This window comes from Callospermophilus lateralis, chromosome 10 (assembly GCF_048772815.1).
Source record: "Callospermophilus lateralis isolate mCalLat2 chromosome 10, mCalLat2.hap1, whole genome shotgun sequence".
Classification (NCBI taxonomy): Eukaryota; Metazoa; Chordata; class Mammalia; order Rodentia; family Sciuridae; genus Callospermophilus; species Callospermophilus lateralis.
Window position 1 is genome coordinate 75,627,739 of NC_135314.1, and position 8,626 is coordinate 75,636,364.

Consider the following 8,626-nt stretch of genomic DNA (forward strand, 5'->3'; position numbering starts at 1 on the left):
AATCTATAAATCATAGTGTCATTTAATAAGTTAAAGAGTAAGAGAATCGAATACATTAAAAAATAACTAGGAACATATAATACTTGTTACTCTTAAATATAATCTTACCAGAAAAGTAAATGTAAGGCAAGTAACTGTCAACTTTGGATAATTTAATTTTGTAGAATTAGTTCAAGTGAAAAAATATATGAAGTTTCCAAAAATTCAACAGTTTTAATGTCACCATGCAGGAAATTCTTTCTCCATAGAAACTCATACTGCTTTGTTGTGATCAGATGACTTAAAAGAAACTGGATGGCTCCTGATCAGATTAGTGTTTTAAGAAACTCTTTTTTATCTACTTGTTACAGCTATTGCTGCTAAATAATTTGAATCACTACTGTTAATCACTACAATGCACTTATTATCAGAAATTAGGTAATCCTTTAACCTGAGTTTTTTTCTGTTCATTTTTATTAAAAACCAATGGCTAGAAAATTTCAAAATGTTACTTAAAGTACTGGATTTGGAGCTAATTCAAACTTTTAGGGTTGGTTTGTTTTTGTTTCTGTTTCTGTAGTGTTTTTATAGCATTGGTATAAACCCTGTGCATAATGCATCATACTTATGATTCTTTCAAACCTGTAATCTTCTAATGGATTTTAAATCTAATGATTTGCACATATACAGGAAAAGTCAAAACCTTTCCCTCTGTTGATGCTAAAAATTCATCAGTTTTTTTTTTGTGTGTAAAACAAGATACATAATTCATTTCTTTAACCCTTTTGAATATACCATGCTTACTTTATAGTCTATTATTTGAAGTTTTGATGTTTAATACTACTGTCAAGAATTTTCCTCAGGGAGTTTTACAAATTTTAGAGTATATCTCCAAAAGGGCTTTACTATGTTGAAAAGTTTTTGTTCCCTCCAGAATTTATGTTGAAACTTTGTCCCCATTGACAGTCATTAGGTCATAAGGGCTGCACCCTACCCTCACTAATATATTGGTGCTTTTTTAAAGCACTGGCAAAAACCAGCTAGGTTCTTTTTGCCTCTTTTGCTCTTCTGCTTTTTGCCATGCAAGGATGCAACGACAGGTGTCATCTCGGCTGCAGAAGGACAGTGTTCACCAAACACCAAGTATGAAGGTGCTTTGATCTTGGAATTCCTGCCTCCAAAATTGAGAAAATAAATGTTTGTGACTTATATAGAGTGGTATTAACAGCCTGTGTCTTCCAAGGTAAGGAAATGTAATTTGAACTCTAGACCCAAGTAAGGACAAATCCTTTGTTCTTAATCTTCAGTGGAGGCTTTTGGTCCACCTGGAGCTCAGCCTGAGAGTTAAATATCCTTATCTTGGCTGGTGAATGGAGTTTTTCTGGTTTGTACTTTCACTGAAGATCTAACTCTTCATTGATGTCAGCATTGTGTGGAGTTCTCAGTTCCAGTTTTTGTGGACCTAAATCTTCTTGTCACCAGTTTGAATGTCAAATGCCAGTCCCTTTAAGACTAGTAAGTCTCATCTACCACAATTTTAACTGGGTTTCCTCTGTTAGAGGCCTCTACAACCTTCTTTAACAAACATAATAGCATGACTTTCAAAGGATGTTGTTATTGCCAAACAGATTTTTGAGTATTTTAGTCTGCTAAATGCTGGATGGAAACTGTCAAGTAGTAGTGTTAGCTCTTATTTTTTTCTTTTGAGACAGGGTCTTGCTAAGTTGCATAGGCTGACCTTAAACTTGAGATCCTCCTGCCTCAGCCTCCCAATTTACTGGGATTTATAAGTGTGTGCCACCATCCCAACTTGAGAGAATTTTTAAAATTTTTTTTTAACTGTTCTCACTTGTCTTTTGACTTTTCCAAAATTATATTTCTTTTTTTCTTTTTTTGTAATACCTAGTACTGAGGATTAAACATGCTAGGCACACACTCCACCACTGAGCTATATATCTCCAGCCCTTTTTAAGTCAGAGTCTCTCTAATATTCTTCTAAATATGCTGACTTTTCCAAAGAAGTTCAGGCTGCCATCTTTGTCATAAATCATGGGTACATACATCTGTGGGCTTGATTTTGGACTTCTTATTCTGCCTCTTTGTTTTTTCTGTGTCCTTGCACCAGGAAGTTTTATAATTTTGATGTCTGATAAGAGTCCTCCCATTTTGTCTAGGCTATTCTTTCCATGTAAATTTTAGAATTAGTCTGTCAATTTTCATAATAAAAATAGGTTTGGATTTTGATTGAGATTCCATGGGCTCTATAAATATGGGGAGCATTTTTATCTATAACATTGTGCATGGCATATTTCTCCACTTATTTAAGTCACCGTCAGTTCCTCTCTTAATATCTCATAGTCTGTAAATATTTTGTCAGATTTTTGTTACTTCATATTTTTGTGCAACTGTGAATGGTACTGCCTTTTTTACTTTTCAGTTTGTTTTGGTATATATATAAATAGAAAAACATACTCCAGGTTAGGGTTGTAGCTCAGTGCTAAAGTGCTCGCCTAGCACATGGGAGGCCCTGGGTTCAATCCTCAGCACCACATATATTGTGTCCAACTACAACTAAAAAATATTTAAAAAAAAAACATACTCAAGTTTTACATTTTTTGCACATTTTTGTTTTGTTTTGTTGGTGGTACAGGGATTGAACCCAGAGAACTTCTATCACTGAGTCACACCTCAGTTCTTTTTATTTTGAGACAAGGTCTCTATGTTGCTGACACTGACCTTGAACTTGCAAACTTGTATTTTTTTCTAAATTTGGAATAATGGTAGTTTAGTGGATATTCCAAATAAGATGCCCCCAAAGAGTCCTCTTGCGGGGGAAAAAGATTTAGGATAACAGTTCATTTGTGTTACATTACATAAGGAAAGTGCACAAATATGAATAAATGTTCTGTGTCCATGAACAATAATTAGGTGGTTATCTATAGTGCCTTGAGGTCTTTGGTCAGAGAAGGTTTCAAACATGTTAAACCCTAACATGATAGCCAGCTTAATTTGCCTTGTTGAGAGATGCCTCTACTTTCCACTCATTTCTGAAATGTGGGATCTATGTAGAAAAACTGTGATATATAGGGAAATGCAAAGAAGTAAAATATAAAAAATAATTATCAACAGTGGACTCCCAAGCAAGTGGAGGGCTACATAGCACCGAGGATTTTTCATACATTGATTGAATTGGGTTTTCCAAAATGTCTTCATTGTGGTGGTGGACAGCTTGGAGTGCTCTTATTTCCTGCAGCAGCCACACCTTCTCAAATTTTTGAATTTCAGCCTCTGGGCCTCTCCTAAGATTTTTTTTTAATATGTAAATTTTTAGTTGTAGATGGACTTAATAATACCTTTATTTATCTTTACATGGTGCTGAGGATCTAACCCAGGGCCCAACACATTCTAGATGAGCTCTCTACCACTGAACAACAATCCCAGCCCTCTTTTCTAAGATTTTAAGTATTTCTCTTATTCACTTAGTTCTTCAGCCCTCAGTACTCTTACACCTAAGAGGTAAGAGTACTTAGTACTCTTAAGAGTATACCAGCTTCTCCCTAAAGTTAATACCTCACATTTGCCCTTGCTAAAACAATGTTGAGGAAGCCTTTGACAAAATTCAACATCCAGTTCCTGACAAAAGCCCTTAACAGGAATTGGTAATTGAAACATTTTATACAATGTTTATTTTGGTCCTTTTATTTAGTAGTAAAACACAAGGGAAGCTTCAATTCACAGCAAGACTAAGGCAATGAAACTCTGTCTACTATTATTTAGTACTGTACTAGATATTAAATAATATAAACAGAAGAAAAATTAATTATAGGCACAATTGGTAAGAAATTAAACCGTCTTGGTTTGTAGGTTTGAGGGCGCATCTGAAATCCTACAGAATCAGTGATTAAAAAAAATTCAGGGGGCTGGGGTTGTGGCTCAATGGTAGAATGCTCATCTAGCACGTGTGGGGCGCTGGGTTCCATCCTTAGCACCACATAAAAATAAAATATTGTGCCCAACAACAACTAAAACAAAATACTCAAAAAAAAAAATTAGTTGAGTGTTTAGATATATTGTGTTACTTTTTCTTCTTTATGTGGGTATTGAAAGGTAAAATTGCAGATGACTTTTTTTTGGACAGCACCACTCTAAAACAAACTATAACACCTGGATTCAAATTCTGATTTCCTCACTTAATCATAGCAATATGCCATAGGGAAAGTTACTTCTCTAATAATTTCCTCATCTTTAATATGGTGATAATGATAACAGTATCTATCTTAAAGGTTTGTAAGTCTAAAGCACATAAAACAAAGTAAGTATTTATAAATGATAACAGAGCAAAAATAATTGATAGCAATATACACAAAATATAGAAATTAATCGTCTTTAGATCTACAAACAATACCAGCACATAATGGTAGAGAAAACCCCATTTCAGTAGCAACAAAGACTAAATACTTTGGGATAAACTCAACAAGAAATGTGTAAAATTTGTATGTAATAAAAATTTTAAAATGCTCCCCAAAGACACAAAGGCAGACTGTTCTTCATTACTAAGAATTAATATAAAGATATCAGTTAACTAAAATTAGAACACTACCTCAAACTATATAAATATATACATATACATATATGTATAAAATATGTATATGTATAAAATATATACATATAAATATATGTATGTATATAGTTTGAGGTAGTGTTCTAATTTTGAGATAGTATTCACTACCTCAAAATGGATCAGGGATTCCCTGTAAATTTTGGATATGAAACAATATAAGCACTAGGAAAACATGGGTGAGTTCATCTTTAAACTCAGCATATGTAAATTCTAATTATTAAAATCAAAAGACAATAAAAGATTAACACAGTTAACCACAGGAAAAATGACTTTTCTATTGCAAAACACACCATAATCAGAGCCAAAGATAAATAATTGGGAGAAAATATATTCACAGATAGATAATATGTAAAGAATTCTTAACATTAAGAAAGGACCATAAACAATAGGAAATGAGATTAAAGTAGCCCTTAATCAGATGAAGATATTCAATCTCCTTCATAGGTAGAGAGATACAAATTAAAACTACAATGAAGTGCCTTTTTTCACCTATCAGGTTGACAAACATAAAGCTTGGCAAACACATTCTACTGGTAAGACTATGGAAAAACAGGCATTTACATATTCCTGATGGGAAAACAAACTGCATTTGTTTTGGCAATATCTACCAAAAGTACTTATATCTTGACCCAGCAATCCTAATTCTGAAAATTTACCTGAATATACATACCAGTTTTATGAAAATTCATATACACATGGCAATTCAATTACAGCGTTGTAATGGGAAAATATTGGAAATGACCTAAATGTTCACATATAGAATAGCAGAAAAAAGAAACTATGGAGGCTGAGATGGGAATATAGCTCAATTGGTAGACAGGAAAAAATAAAAAACTATGGAATATTCACAGAATTTAGTGGTATGTAGCTGTTTGGGGGCGGGGGCTGGGAAGGATAGTTTTTTTTTTTGTACTGGGGATTAACTCAGGAGTACTACCCTACCACTACACCTTCAGTCCTTTTTTTTTTCCTTTTTTGAAGACAAGTTTAACATACTCACATACATACGTACAAGGATTTATGTAGGATTTTTAAAAAATTATGTATTAGTTCTAATCAATTCCTTTTTATTTTTTGAGACAGGGCCTTGTTTGCTAAATTGCCCAGACTGGCCTCAATAAATAATGCATGGAAAAAGAAACAAGGGAAGGATAAATCAGAAACTGGAGATAGGTTACCTCTGGGGGTAGGTGCAAACAGAAAAGAACAGGAGAAGTAGAAAAGAAAGTATATGGACAACTGAAGCTTTTTCTGTAATTCTTTACCTATGCTAATATTTCACATATGTAAAAAGTTAACAAGGTTGGGCAGGTACCCCTTATGTGTGTGTTTTCTTTCTTTTTCTGGTGCTGGGGAATGAACCCAGGACCTTGTGCATGTAGGCTTACCCTCTACCAATGAGCTACACTCTCAACTGTAGACTTATCAAAACCAAATTAACTGATTACAAACAATAGAACTATGCTGAAACAGGAAGCAGAGAAAAGAACTATGTAACTTTGTAAAACAGTATTTTGGTTATGTGCTGTAAGACCAAAAAAAAAAAAAAAATTATAACTAGTTAGTTTGTTTCTCTTAAGGCCAAAAAAAAAAAAAAAAGAGCAATTCTGAAACTACTTTATGTATATTCTAGAATTAGGCAAATAAGCAAACATATTATGTGTAAAGCCAGATGTCTCACTATTGAACAAAAGAAGTACAAATAAGGAGGACTAAAGTGAACTCTGTGGTGTGAACTGGTATTAAAAATATATACATAGAAATAGATATAGATGTATATTTCCTAGCTCTGTAAAACAGGTTAAAAACAACAACCTTGTATCAATGAGTACACACAGTGCCACTTTTTTTTTTTTTTTTAATGTATTTTCAAAGCAGATGCTTGAAGAAAGAAATCAGATTCCAAGGCTACAGTAGACACAATATGAGCCTCCTACATTTTGTGCTTCCAGAATTTAAAAAAGTATTAAAAGGACAGGGACATGTGAAAAGAACAGAAAGGGGCTCATGTGGCCAAATATGTGAGAATTTGAGCAATAAATGATAGTAAATGAATATATCATCAAATAATATAAAAATGTGGATCTAGTATCAATCATAATGGGGGACAAAAACTCTTCCTCTCAGTAGAATTTCAAATAATAAAAGCAGGAAATGATGGAAACAAAATCATTTGGTAAAGGGGAAAATCTCAATAGTTTGTGGAGAAATCTGATGTATACCAGATAGCACCATATTCAAAATTAATTTTATGTACAGGGTTGGGGATATAGCTCAGTTTTAGAGGAAAAGGCTGCTCTAAACACATGGAAGTGAATGAATCAAGAAGTGACAAAAAATAAGGATAAAATACCCAGGTGATATTTAGAATTCCTGATACAGAAACGAACAATGTGTGGAAAATATGCAGTATACAAAATGTCAAATTGTGTTTAAAAATACTAAAAAAAAAAAAAAAAGATCAGAACAAGTGTGGGGATATTTACTACTTTGGTGGGGGTGTTTTAGGGAAGGTAGAAAAAACACTTCAATATTTGAAGAAACCCACTAAGTAGAGGATTGGGTTTTTTCTTGTATGGTCTGAAATCTATATTCAGGGTTAATGAATGGAAGACACTAGTAAAAGAATCTGAACATTCAGTGATTTCTCCATGATTATTCCTTGGCAGGATTTTCCAAAGCACAGGGACACCCTATGGTAGGGGGAAAAGGATTTGAATAAGGTCTTTCCAACCTGAGATAGTTAGGCTATAGAACTCTGTAGAGTTACGTAGGCCCTAATAACTAAGAGACTTTTAATGCTGTTAACTTTGGCCAACAACCTGGACAAGAAAAACACTTGTAACTTTGTCTTAACTTCTCAGTTAAACAAAAACAAACATACATTAAAAAAAAAAAAAGTAATTCAGTGGAATAGAAAATAAGAACACTATATTGAGTTTGACAAAATTTATTGGTATTTTAGTAAAGACATTCATCTCAGTCGTTTCTCTCTCCTCATCTTGACCTTAGGTTAATATTTCATTTGGGTCAAGAAAAGAATATGTAGGAGAGGGATGTTATTTTAACAAACAGTAAAATGGACAAAATGGATAGTTTGCCTACATAAAAGTAAGTTAAATTCATGTTTCTTGATATAATTAAATCATATTAAGAACTAATAGTTGTATATACATTTCCATTGTTTTACTTGGGGCTCTTTCTAAACTTAAATGCAAGTGAATAAGAGTTAGGAATATATACAGGCTGCTTCTCTGGAATTATTACCAATTAAAAGAGCTCAGTGAGTTAATTACCACCAATAAAATAGTTTGAAGCTGCCTCCAAATTTAACATTGTAGGAGTTTTCAAGGAAATCATATTACCATATTTTTGTTGTCTGTGACTATGCTTTTAAAGATGTGTTTGTCACATTAAAAAATAATGTCCATATACAATACAAAAATACAAAACAAACACCTTATGATACACAAATCTTAATAGTATATGTGGTGGGAGATTTCATAAAATGTAATTGAAGATGCATTTTCTTTCCTTCTATTTTTAGTACCTAAAATGTGCTTTTGAGAAGACACTGGTCAGTAAATATATATATTTCAAATAAACCATAGAATTATACTAATAAGAAATCCTGCAGTGAGTTCAATTTAAATTGGGTTTAACAAGTTAGTAACTTAAATGATTAGACAAGGTTACAGAAAGTGCATCTTCTCATGTTGTCTTCATACAATGTTAAATTTCTCTATCTCTCTCTCTCTTTTTTTTTTTTTTTGGTGTTTATACATTTTAAAAATTAAAAACTAGCCAAATGCTTAAGTATTATATACATTTAAATTTTTGGTGGTGGTTTGTATTTTAAAAGAAACAGCTTCCTTATGATTTGCCTCAAGTTCTGGTGGAAATGCCTACAGGAACTAGCTATGAATAAAAACCAAGAGAAGCACATTCAGAATACTGATTTACTTTGGTAGCAAATAGTTGTTCTTTGAAGATTAATGAAGGTAGACAAGACCCATTAAGGTGTGT